General features: G+C 37.8%; 1 pseudogene; it reads left to right on the top strand.

The window, feature by feature from the left end:
• Positions 1-606: 606 nt before the first annotated feature.
• Positions 607-725, top strand: LOC120597741 (uncharacterized; annotated as a pseudogene).
• The last annotated feature ends 12912 nt before the right edge of the window (positions 726-13637 follow it).

Here is a 13637-nt window from a genome sequence, read left to right as displayed (position 1 = left end):
CTTCATGAACAGAACTGAGCTTTGATCTGTACAGAGGTAACTGGGCATTTTAAAAGGAGAATGAGGAAATAGGGAGAGGGTGAGTGAGAGCTCATTAGAGTCAGGGAAGTGAAAAATTACAAAAAGCAGAAAAGGGGTGTTGGTCAATTTGGGTTTGTTAACTGGTGCTTTTCCGAGCTAGGCTCCTATCCTCCCTCAGAGGCTGGGACACAGGGACCCTATCTTCTGGTGTTGGCTGGAACAAACAGTAAATTTCTTTGGCAGCCTTGAGTTTTCTTAGGCAAGCACTTTAAAGTGGGAAAGAGTCATCCTAGTGATGTGGCCTTGAGCTGTTAGAAACTATGTTAGTGTTTGTTCAAGTCTTTATAGGCCAAGGTAGAAATGGCTTAGAGGAACCTGGCTAGAGTTTGGTCAAAGAATCTTTTTCAGTCATATAGTAATTCAATGTTTGATTTTTGAAGAATCCTGGTTATCTTTATGTACCTTTTGAAATACATGCAAATATGTTGCTATTTCAAAAATTAAATTAATAATAAAAGGCATATTATAGTAGACATCATATAAAGGCATATAACCAAGAAAGAATTGCTATCTAGAATTCTTGGAGTCTACGGCCATGCAACCCTGAACGTGCCTGATCCCGTCTGATCTCGGAAGCTAAGCAGGGTCGAGCCTGGTTAGTACTTGGATGGAAGACCACCTAGGAAGACCAGGTGCTATAGGCGTAAAAAATAAAAAATAAGGGATTGTAAGCTGACAAGGTCCTTGCAATCTGTGAGGTCAACCAAGTGTTGCCTCGCCTAAAAAAAAAAAAAAAAGAATTTATGGAGAATGTCCACAAATCGATATGAAAAAAACGATAAACCCAAGGGAAAAATATGAAAGACAATTCTTCAAAAAGGAAAAAGAAAATGCAAATTAAAATAACAACGAGATAACATTTTCGCATTCATCAAATTGGCAAAGATAGGTCTGGTCATAAGTTGGTGAGCCTGTGGGGCAATAGAGACCTTCTTACATTGGATGGGAGAGTAAACTGGAAAAACCACTAAGTTGGTGAGCCTGTGGGGCAATAGAGACCTTCTTACATTGGATGGGAAAGTAAACTGGAAAAACCACTATGGAGACCGTTTGATGCTATCTAGATTGTTGATAATACAATTCTACTTAATTCTACTTACAAACTTACACCTATAGTCTGCCACTTTGCACAAGAAGGCATACAGAAGTATGTTCATTGCAGCATTGTTTTATATAGCAATAAGTTGGAAATAACTTTAATTATCCATAAACAAAAGAGTGGATACATTATTTGTGGTAAATTTATATAATTAAATATTACAGAGCTGTGCTAACATGATAGCCATAAAGGACATCTTTAATTTTTAAATTTAAGTTTAAATTAACAAATATTAATCCTGTGTTTTAAATTTTAAATTCACTTCCTCAGTCACATTAGCTGCATTTTGAGTGCTCAGCAGCCACATGTGGCTAGTGGATACCATATTAGACAGTGTAGATATAGAACATTTTCATCATTACAGAAAGTTTTATTGGACAGCGCTGTTACAGATGGATAAAATGAGCTATCCGGGTCTATATGTTTCAAAATATATAATCTCAAAATTATAAGTTTGATAGGAAAAAGCAAACAAGTTGCAAAAGTATACCTAGAGTGTCCTCCCATTTAAATAGTTTGGAAGAAATTGATAACATCAATTGCCTTCAGGGAAGGGAAGTGTGTGGTGAGGGATGAAGTGGCTGGAAGACTTTTCACAAATATCCTTTTGTATCTTTAAAATTTCAAACCATTCAATTGTATCATCTACTCAAGTATAATAAGATAATTCTCCTAGCCCCATCCAACTCAAGAAAAAGGCCCAATGCATATACAGCCTGTTTGGACTTTGGCAAAACCATATTTATTAGTTATTTATTAAAACCTATCCACCAGATTATCTTAAAAAAAAGTAACCCTTTGTTTCCTCTCTATGATATTTCACAATTTATACAGAATGCAAAATTTGAATATTTGCGCTAAAACTTCTACAGCAAAATCTTGCCCAGTTCTCTGTATCAGTTTTCATGTGGCAGTGAAAACCTTTGAGTGTGGCCAATACAGTCTTGGAATTACTTGTAAGGAAAGAGGCAACAGACGAATGTAATGTGAACATGAAATTAAATTGCAGCATGTTAGTTGATAAGTAAATCTGGTCTGAACACATATGTATTTTCACAAATACATGAAAATATGGTAATAATACAAAACCATCCATGGGAATGATAACCATCACATTTGGACGAGAGGTTACCTCTGAGGAGGGAGGGAGGGTGTTAGGGAGAAGCATGCAGGGGCATCAACTGAGTCCATGATGTTCTAATTACTTTTTTAAAAAATGGCAAATTATTAGCATTGGATAAGGGGGTGGTGATTCTGTGAGGTTTATTATGGTTATATTATATAGTTTTCTACTTAAATATTTCATTATCTTGAAAGAGAAAGAGAAGGGAGAAAATTATTTGAATCTTTAAATGTGAAGGTCTGGATGTGAGTTGAGAATAGATGTGGCACTTTTGAGGAATTCAAAAAATTTTTTTCCATAGCCACATTTTAAATGTGAGGGTGAATTTGCCTGTAGCAGTCTGGCCAGGCAGCCATGGGTGAGCACACGGGACCATTTAAGCCATGGTGAAAGAAAAAATACGTAAAGCCTTCTTTCTAAGAAAACATAAGATCTGATGAGTCCATTTTTAATTAGCAAAGGGCTGGCTAAGTGGATTTGGAAAACTTTGAAAAGCAAAGTATAGTACCCAAAATAAATGCATTTTTACTTTGTATTTACTGCTCTCAAGATTCTGGCATCCAAAGGGAAGAAAGTAAGAATTCTCCTAGGGCTAATAAATTTGCAAAGACCTTTATTATATGATTTAGTTGTTCCAAATGCTTGCAACACATTTTTTAGATAAATAACAATGATATCTCTGAAATTTAGTGATGGTTCAAAATTTGTATCAGCTGAAATAAATGGGGCATCCATGAGCTTACTAAACTTTTTCCAAAGGTATGTTATATTCAAAGACAAAAATATCAATTTGTGATTATGATGTTAAAAGACTCATCTTGATATACATTTTTAAAATGAAGTTCACTCTAAAAGTTTCCCCTTTCCCTGAAACCCTAACACAGAACAACGCTCTTGATTTAACTTTCTCTTCTATGTCATGGTAAGAAGTTTAGACTTTAGACTTCTGCAATGAGAGGCAATGCTTCTTAATCCAAAGAGTGATGCACTAGTATTTGTACATTTGAAAGATCACTCTGGCTGCAAAATGGAGAAAGAGCCAGAAGGAATTAGGAGAGGATGAGGGGAGGCAGTTAGGATGCTGCAGTAGTAGTCCAGGTGACAGGCAAGAGAATCCTGGCTTGCAGGGGCGGGGGGAGGGTGGTTATGGAGAAGAAGAGAGGTCAGTGATGTGGGAGGATGCTTAGCAGGTAGAATCTGCAGGGCTTAGCAGGTAGAATCTGAAGGTAGATTAGATATAAGTCTGGTGGAGGTGGTGGAGAGAGGGTAGTTGGAGGGAGAAAGTCACTGGAGACAGGCACCAGATGAGGAGCAGGTGCCAAGGAGAAAGTCAAGAGCTCTGTTTGGACATGTTGAGGCAGGGTTGCAGCTAAGCTGCGCAAGGATTAAGAAAATCTGTGAACGAATTGATTTTAAAATATATTACAAAATATATAAGTCCAAGTGAACATTTAATGAAAATTTAGATCAATGGGTGAAAAGATAAGCATGCAAATAATTTTATACTTCCCACTGCAAGGAAATAGATAGCAAATCTGTCATCATTTACAATGTCTTTGGAATTTATTTGGGTTGAAACAAATAGCTCTCTTGCCTCTACAGTTCCCTAATATCATTTACCTAATACTAGCACATCATTATTTGGGACACTGTGTCATGTGTGCACCTGACTCAGCGGTGTTACAGAGCTTCATTGATGACCACAAATGCAAGTCCTACTCAGAGTAAACAGGAAAATGTAAAAGATAATATGTTTTCTGGTCATGTTAAATTTATTATTTGGAATTTGATAATGTACCCATAAAACCCTGTATTTCAATCATGTACAGCAGGTCTTCAAATAACCTTTCGTTCAATGTCATTTCATTATGTTGATGAGATGCCATAGGAGCTTAACTCTTGTTTATATAAATTAGCCTATGGTAAATTGGTTTCGTTATATGTCATTTTGCAGTAGTTCCAAGAGCCTATTGACAACGTTAAGAGAGGACTTACCATATTTTCTTGAACTCTTTAGGAGATAACAACTGTCCTCTTAGAATGTGATCATTTTTGATGATGTGGCAACCCTGCCTTTTACACACTGCCACCAGCAGGGTGGAGCAAGGAGAACAGTCTCATTTGTACAAGGAATGTCCATCCCTTGACCAGCATGACTAAAGACTAGTTTGAAAAAACACAAAGTCACCACGTCGATGAAAGAAAGAGGAAGCACCTGCTGGGTTATGGAACTGAGGTATTAAATGTCCCACGAGGAGGTAGGCAAAGCCACCTGCAGAGGACAATCTAGCACAAGGTGCAGAGATTTGGAGCAGGTCGGTGACTTCTCTGGGTACTAGTGGAGTCTGTGGAGCAGCACCAGCAGCCAGGGACACACAAGGTGAAGGACACCTTCAACTACCTGACACTCTCCAGTCTCACCTCCTCAAATTGTTCTGTGCTCTAGCCCTTTGTCATTCTCTACCCTTGAAGAGCCTGGCTCTGGCCTTCCACACCCTGCAATGACTCAGAAATACATACTATTGTTAGGTCACATAGATGATCTCTCTTAGTTTTTGTTATTGCTGCTCTGTCTGCTCATCTAACCATACTCGGCACTGAGTGAGAATTTCAAAAACGGCAGGGGCCACTCTGTCCTGTCCACTGCTATATTCCTGGCATCCAGCATGGTGGGGCACTTTAGAGTTGCCTCTGGCTCCACGCTACAGTTGGCCCACAGTACATGTTTCTCACATTTAATTTGTATCTTGTATAAAAAAATGAAGCAAAAGGTTAAGTATAGTAACACTTTTATTTTTCCTACCTAAGTTTTCCTGGGAGCAATGACCAAAGAAAGGAAGATGTTTTCCTAGACCTATTTTAAAGGGTGTATCTTCCCTGGATCTATGACATTGCTTTTTGGAGTAGTAATGGACCTTACACAAGGAGTGGCTGTCTCCTGGGAGGCCTATCCACGCAGATGAAGGGTGTGGTGGTGGTGAGCGAAGCCTCCCTGGCAACCCACTAGGACTGGAGACTGGAGAGGAAAGTCTTTGTGTCTCAAGCCTGGGATCTGAGAGAAAGGGAGTGTATGCATACCCCTTTTCACTTCACATCTTCCATTTCCCATCACAGAAATGACAGTAAAATATAGAAAACCACATTTGTTTCTTCTAACATAACCTCTAGCCCACTTAACTAACCAGTTATTTCCAAGTCTGGAATGTGGACTTTTCCATTATGAGAAACTCTCCTGGACCTTCATTCAGTATGGTTTGCAGTAGCAGAATTTTGCAATACAGGCACAGGGTTGGAAATAATATTCCTGTAGCAGTTTGAGCTGAAATATGGATGTTGCCTGGCCTCTGAAAGCATCATGGCCTCAAGCCCAAAGTCACATGGACATTCTCAGTTCCAATCTTGCTTTTCTCCTATTCCAAATCTGTGCCTTAAGCTGTATTTGGATAATTTGGGAGGGCAGGGAGAGGAAGGATGAGATGGCAGAAGAGACTCCAGCCATCTGTTTGGAGTTAATGTCAGGAGTTCTCTTATCTTTCTGAGAACTGAAAGTCACTAGGGAAATAATTACCAAACGGACAAAAAATCTCTATTAGTCTTTGGGTAGAAAAATGCAAACAGAAATTTTCCAATGTCCCCCATCTGACCTTTGTGTTCTCAAAAACATTTTAAATGATATCATTTGGAAGGGGATTTACTCTTTGGTCTCAAAGAAACCTTTTTAAAGTAATTTTTCACACCAGGGTATGTTAACCATGTTATAGAACATTTGAAAACATAGTGAAAAGTTCTACATTTTGATTATTTTTCCCTCTCTTTTTCTTGTGCACCCTTTTCGCCCTAAACATAATTTTGAATGTAGTGTGTATACAAGGTGGTGGTCATCTTCACATGAAATGTGGCCTCTTATGTCTGACTTCTTTCACTTAGCATGTTTTCAAGCTTCATTCATGTTGTAGCACGTGTCAGTACTTTATTACTTTTTATGGCTGAATGATATTCCATTTTATGGATGTACCTCATTTTGCTTATCTAAAGTGTCTTTCGCATTTTTCAATTTGTTTTGTTTCTGTCTTTGGAATTTCAACTATGCAACATATGTATAGAAAAAAAAGGCTGTGAGGCAATACGCCCAAATATGAACAGTGGTTATTCATTACTAGCAAATGATGAATTTTTTTGCCTCTAAATTTTCTACAGTGGAAAAGTACCAATTTAGAAAAGGAAAAAAATATATATGTGATCAACATTATAATTATTATTTTAACACCTACAGCACCTGGTCTTCCTAGGTGGTCTCCGATTCAAGTACTAACCAGGCCCAACCCTGCTTCAGGGAGGCATGCCCGTAGATGGTCATTATTTTTTAAACTCTACAAATGTGAGACAACTAGACATGTACCTCCTGAGGAGATGCAATTAAACCTCAGAAGAGAGGGGAGCACATTAAATGATACCACAAAATTACAACAAATTCAATACAGAATGTAGCACAATAAAATGTATTATTTCTTCAACAAATAGAGGGCATTTTTAAATGGTGTGTGGCGGGGTGGGGTGAGGGGGGCTGTCATGAAGAGATGGAAGAGACAAACCAATCAAATGTAATTTGTAGGTCTTGTTCAGATCTTGATTGTTAAACCAACTGTAAAAAGGTAGTTGGGAGCAATTAGGAAAAATTGAACCCGGACTGGTTTTTAGGTGATTTTGAGGAATTTTTGTTTTTTTTTCTCTGGCATAATAATGGTATTGTGGTATATAACATAAATAATAATGTACACATCCATCCACGATAACATTATATATATGATACATATATATCATATATATGTATGTATTTTCCAGAGAAATTATATAGTCTCTTGGATTTGCTCTAAAATCATTTTTGAAAAATACTTCTACAAGCTAAAGAAGGTTTAAATGTGCAAATGTTTGTTTCTGTGATTTTCAGAATGGGGCCATGAGAGGGACTTGGGATGAAGGTGCTCTGGCTCAAGGGTCAGTTGGGCTGAAAGCAGAAGTTGCAAGCCTTTGTGAATGCTACATCCCAAGCTGGGGAGAGGAGATCCAAACCGGATAGGATTTTCCTACTCTGAAATTAAGGGCCCTGAGGATCAAGGCAATGACAACCAACCGATGGGAGATGGTAGCAGAGACAGAATGCCTGCAAGGACAAGAGCTTAAATGACACACCTTCTAGGAGAGGGGACACAAGAAGTTGCTGCGGTAAGATGGGGAGATGAAGGGTTGATATCCTTCTGACATAATCAAGGTAACTTCATGCACCTTGCCATCGTGGAGAGGCTGGGTAGGAGAAAAGAAATCTGCCAGAGAAGCTAGGAAGAAAAGCAAGGGAGGGAGGGGGATGTCAAGTTCTGAAATGCGATTTCCGAGGTAAGAAATCCTCCCCAGTTTGTAGGAGGGATCTCTGGGGAGGGGGGAAAAGACCACCAGGAGCTGTCCCATTCAGCCTGCTCCTGAGTTGGGCAGATAGGACAAACTCCAGCAGGACCAGGCATCAAGGACTGTAACATCCCCTTTAATCCAACATGAAAGCTTTGGAAAGAATTGACATCTGTAAAATAGCAAGTCTTTCTCTGTAAGTACATAGTTTATCTTTCTATTATTTTAGATTTTCTTTAATATCTTCCAAAAAATCTTTACCATTTTCTCCACAAAGGGCTTGCACACCTATTGCTAAATTTATTACTAAGTACTTTATATTTCTGTTGCTAATGCAAATGGTATATTTTTATTAAATTTTTTATTTTGACATAACGAAGTGCACAAATCAAGTGTACAGCTTGACTTTTGTATATGCATATATTCATGTAACCAAGTGGCATATTTTTTAAAAGTTACGCTGTTTAACCGATGGTTGCTGATGGTAGAAATGCAATAGATTTTGTATGTTGATTTTTTTCTGTATTGATTTTGTACCCAGCAACCTTGCTAAACTCTCTTATCAACTCTATCTGAATTTCTTTTGGGGTTGCTACACATGCAATAATTTCACTTGCAAATACTGACGTTCTTGTTCCTTTCCAATCCAATCCAATCCAATCTTTATATGTTTGTGGTTGTCACTTATTGGACTGGCTAAAATTTCCATTATTGTATTGACTAGGATTATTGAGAGCAGGCATCCTTGCCTTGTTCCTCATCTTAAGAGGAATGCTTTCCACATTTCAGCATTATTGTGATGTGTGGTGTAGGATTTTTGAAGATGTCCTTTATCAAGTTATGGGTTTGTTTACTTTAATATCAATGGATGTTAGATATTTGAGTATTTTTCTGTGTCATTTGTGATGAATAAACTTTTTTCCCTTTCATGTGCTAAAGGGTCCATATTTCTCCTAGTCTAACATTTGTTTTTTAACTTTGATCAATGCCTTTTGCTATACATTTCTTCTCAGGTTTCTCTTCTCAATTCTCTCTCTTCACTCTTCCATTAAGTGTTAGTCTTTTCCAGTTTCCTCCTTCACTCCTCACTCTTTCCTTTTCAAGCTCCTGCTTTTTTTAGGTTTCCTGGGATACCAAAGTTTGGAGGATGACGATAGGGTTTTCAGATACTGTGTCTCCCCGCAGTTCGCTCCCATCCATGAGCAGGTTTGAATCCAAGTTAAAGCACTGGATTAGACAATAGGTGCCTGAGCTCTGGTTCTGTCACTCTCCAACTCTGCGCCAAGTCCCCTGCCTTTCAGTCTCATAAATAAAATCTCTGTCCTGCCTACCTCCCAGGACTGGTTGGCAACTCAGATAAGTAAATATAGTAGAACCACTCTGCAAATTATTCACGGGTTGTTGTTTTTGTAACCAAGATTGTTAGAGGTAGAGTGAGATAACAGATATAGCTTGTATTTAAAGCTAATGGAATCTCGACCCACTCCCCATCAGAGTGTGACCTTTTTACTTAGTATTTGTGAAAAATGAAATAAATGGAGCCATTTAAAAATGGAACCGGAGCGAGATCCTTTGGAAACAGCGGAGTGAAAGATGTCTTTAGATCTCTCCCCTTGAAACGACAATAAGCGGAACATCTAAACTCAACAGAAAACATCCAAACTACACACCAGCACATCTGAGCGTGGGGTCTGCGCATAAGAGTTACCACCGGTCAGAACCCCGGTGTCGGGCGGTGGACTAGAAGAAATAAAGAAGCTGCCTCCTGTAGCTTGCAGGAGAAGGGAGAGGGGAGAAGGTGAGGTGACTTCCCTGATCAGCCTGCCTGGAAGTACCGGAGCTTCTGGCAGCTGGCAGCAGGGCTCAGTCATCAGGGCAGAAAGCACAGAAGCGGGATGGGACTACAGAGAAACAATAGTTGATTTTTACTGGCTCTGGTTGCAAAATCGAAGCTGAGCCGCAGCCCCCAACTCCCAACCCAGAGGGCCCCTCCACCCAAACCCTCCAAGACCAATCACCACAGAGCCCCCAGGGAATCTGAGCAAACACTACTGAAACTGTTGCTAATACTGATAGGACTGAAACTGAGAGTAGCAAGTGTGATTAAATATATACAAGAAAATAAAAAACACATTTAGGCTTTTTATAAAACAGAGATCCAAGAGGCTTAGATGCTACCTACTGGAAACCAAAAGAAAAGTGCCTTCTTTGCAGCAGGCTAAGAGAGACCTTTATATAATAAACCTGCTTTCTGGAAAAACAACAGAATACACTTTCATTAATGCCCAGATGGAGAAATAGCCCTTTAAACACTATGAACAACCAAGGTGACAAGGCATCTCAGAAAGAAAGAAAAATCTCCAGAAAATACGCTTACAGACATAGAAATATGTGAATTAAATGACAGAGAATTCAGGATGGTACTTCCAAAAAAACTCAATGAGATCCAAAACAACTCAAATCAAAAATTTCAGAAACTGAAAAAACAACTAGATGAGAAGAGCAAGGAGACTGAAACCCTGAAAAGGAACCAAATAGAACTTCTGGAGATGAAGCTGCAAGAGTTAAAAAATGAAAGAGCAAGCTTGGGAAATAGAGTCGACCAAATGGAGGAAAGGATCAGTGATATCGAAGACAGAAATCTAGATAAATCAGAAAGAAGAAGAGAGAAATCGAAGAATGAGAAATAAGAGAACTAGCTGATACCATCAGGAGAGGAAACATAAGAATAATGGGCATTACTGAAGATGAGGAAAAGGAGCAGGGACCAGAAAGCATTTTCAGACAAACAGTGGACGAGAATTTCCCAAATCTAAGGAATGAGCTGGAGCTTGGAATTCAAGAAGTCAACAGAACACCCAATTATCTCAACCAAAAAAGGCCTTCACCAAGACACATTGTATTAAAGTTATCAAAAATCAACGACAAAGACAGAATTCTCAGGGCAGCCAGAGAAAAGAAGACGGTAACTATAAAGGTTATCATCAGATTTCTCAGCGCAAACCTTACAAGCCAGAAAGGAATGGAATCAAATATTTAAACTATTAAGTGAAAGGAACTACCAGCCTAGAATAATGTATCCAGCTAAGCTCTCCTTTAGATATATGAAGGAGAAATTAAGACCTTTCCTGACATACAAAAATTGAGGAAATTCTCCACTACGAGGCCTGCACTACAGGAAATACTGAAAGGTGTCAGCTCATCTAAAACAAAGTAACAAAACAACAATAAAAAAAACATAATTAGGAGTAAAGTGACTATCAGGCAAATAGAAGCAGAAGAGTGCAATCCTTACTAAGAACAGGGCATTTATAAGCTTAAATAATAAGAGAATTGCTATAGCAAGATAGTAACGAACGTTCAGCATACATAGAGATAAACTGAGAAAATAATGACTGAAAAGGGGAGGATTCAAAGATCCAAATTCGCAAAGGGTAAAGGAGATAAGGCACGTGCAAAAGAAAATGGATGACTGTATATATGTAACTATCCTTTACATATTTGTAATGGTAACTACGCACCAAAGATTCAGAACTGAAGTATAGAATATAAAAAAAGAAGAACCAGAGGCAAAACCCACAAAAGCCAACCAAAAGAAAAAACAAAACAGAAACACAAAGACAAGGAAGCAATGGAAACACTGAGCTACCAGAAGGCAAAAGATAAAATGGCTATAAGAAGACCTCATATTTCAATAATCACCATAAATGTAAATGGATTGATCTCACCAATAAAAAGGCACAGAGTTGCAGAATGGATCAAAAAACAAAACCCAACCATATGCTGCCTCCAGGAGACACATCTCAGCTCCAAAGACAAATATAGACTCAAGTGAAAGGGTGGAAAACAATATTTCAAGCAAATGGCATTCAGAGAAAAGTGGGAGTAGCGGTACTAATATTGGACAAAATAGACTTCAAAATAAAAGAGGTAAAGAAAGATATTGAGGGACACTTCAAAATGTTAAAGGGAATCTTGCACCAAGAAGACATAACACTTATTAATATCTATGCTCCCAATCAGGGAGCCCCAAAATATGTAAAGCCATTACTAATAGAACTAAAGGGAGAAACAGACCAAAACACTATTGTAGTAGGAGACCTAAATACCTTATTGTTGCATATGGACAGAACATCCAAACAGAAAATCAATAAGGAAATCACATCCTTAAATGACACATTAGACCATTGGACATAATGGACATATACAGAGCTTTCCATCCCAAGACAGCTGCTTACACATTCTTCTCTAGTGCACATGGAACATTCTCAAGAATCGACCACATACTGGACACAGAAATAGCCTCGACAAATATAAGAAGGTTGAAATCATACCAACCATATTCTCTGATCATAATGCCTTGAAACTAGAGATCAACTGCAAAAAGAAATTGGAAAGAACCACAAATACATGGAGATTAAACAGCATGCTACTGAAGAATAACTGGGTCAGAGAAGAAATAAAAAGAGAGATCAACAGATACAGAGAAATGAATGATAATGATAGTACAACATATCAAACCTTTTGGCACACGGCAAAAGCAGTCATAAGAGGAACGTTCATATCATTACAGGACTACCTCCAAAAACAAGAATGAGCCCAAATAAATAACCTAACACTTCATCTTAAAAAAAAAAAAAAAAAAAAAACTAGAAAAGAAAGAACAAATGAGGCCTAAAGTTAGCAGAAAGAAAGAAATCATCAAAATTAGAGCAGAAATAAATGAAATTGAAAACAAAACGACAACAAAAAACAATTAAAAAAATAAATACAATAAAGAGCTGGTTCTTTGAGGTTAATAAAACTGACAAACCCCTGGCTAAACTCACTTAAAGATTAAAGAGAAAGGACACAAATAAACAAAATCAGGGATGAAAGAGGGGAAATTACAACTGACATCGCAGAAATACAAAGGATCATGCAAGAATACTATGAAAAACTATATAACACCAAATTTAATAACCTAGAAGAAATGGACCAGTACTTAGAAAAATACAGTCTTCCTAGACTGAATCAAGAAGATCTGGAAAATCTAAATAGACTGATTAGCAGAATGGAAATTGAAACAATCATCAAAAACCCACCAAAAAGTAAAAGTCCAGGACCAGATGGCTTCACCAGTGAATTCTACCTAACATTCAAAGATTTAATATCTATTTTCCTCAAACTCTTCCAAAAAATCGAAGAGGAGGCAAACCTCCCAACTCATTTTATGAGGCCAATATTACTCTGATACCGAAACCTGGTAAAAGTAACACAAAAAAAGAAAACTACAGACTGATATTCCCCATGAACACAGAAGCAAAAATCCTAAATAAGATACTAGCGAACCGAAGACAGCAACATATTAAAAAGATTATACACCACAATTAAGTGGGCTTCATCCCAGGGGCACAGCGATGGTTCAACAAATGCAAATCGATTAATGTGATACACTGCATAAACAAATTAAAAAATAAGAATCATATGATCATATCAATAGGTGCAGAAAAAGCCTTCGACAAGATACAGCATCCATTTATGATCAAAACACTTCACAAAATGAATATAGAAGGAAAGTATCTTCACATAATAAAGGCTATCTATGACAAACCCTCAGCCAACATTATATTTAATGGTGAAAAACTAAAAACCTTCCCTTTAAGATCAGGAACAAGGCAAGGCTGTCCACTATCACCACTGTTATTCAATATAACATTGAAGGTCCTAGGGAGTGCAATCAGACAAGACAAAGATATAAAAGGCATTCAAATAGGAAACAAAGAAGTCAAACTGTCGCTATTTGCGGATGACATGATTCTCTATATAGAAAATCCTAAAGACTCCACAAGAACACTACTAGAAAGAATAAGCAAATACAGTAAAGTTTTTGGATATAAAATCAGTGTTCAAAAATCCATAGCTTTCCTATACTCTAATAATGAATTGTCAGAA

This window comes from Pteropus medius, unplaced genomic scaffold (genome assembly GCF_902729225.1).
Source record: "Pteropus medius unplaced genomic scaffold, Ma_sr-lr_union100, whole genome shotgun sequence".
NCBI classification, from domain to species: Eukaryota; Metazoa; Chordata; class Mammalia; order Chiroptera; family Pteropodidae; genus Pteropus; species Pteropus medius.
The sequence above is the reverse complement of the archived record's forward strand: the minus strand, read 5'-3'. Positions and strand labels throughout refer to the sequence as shown.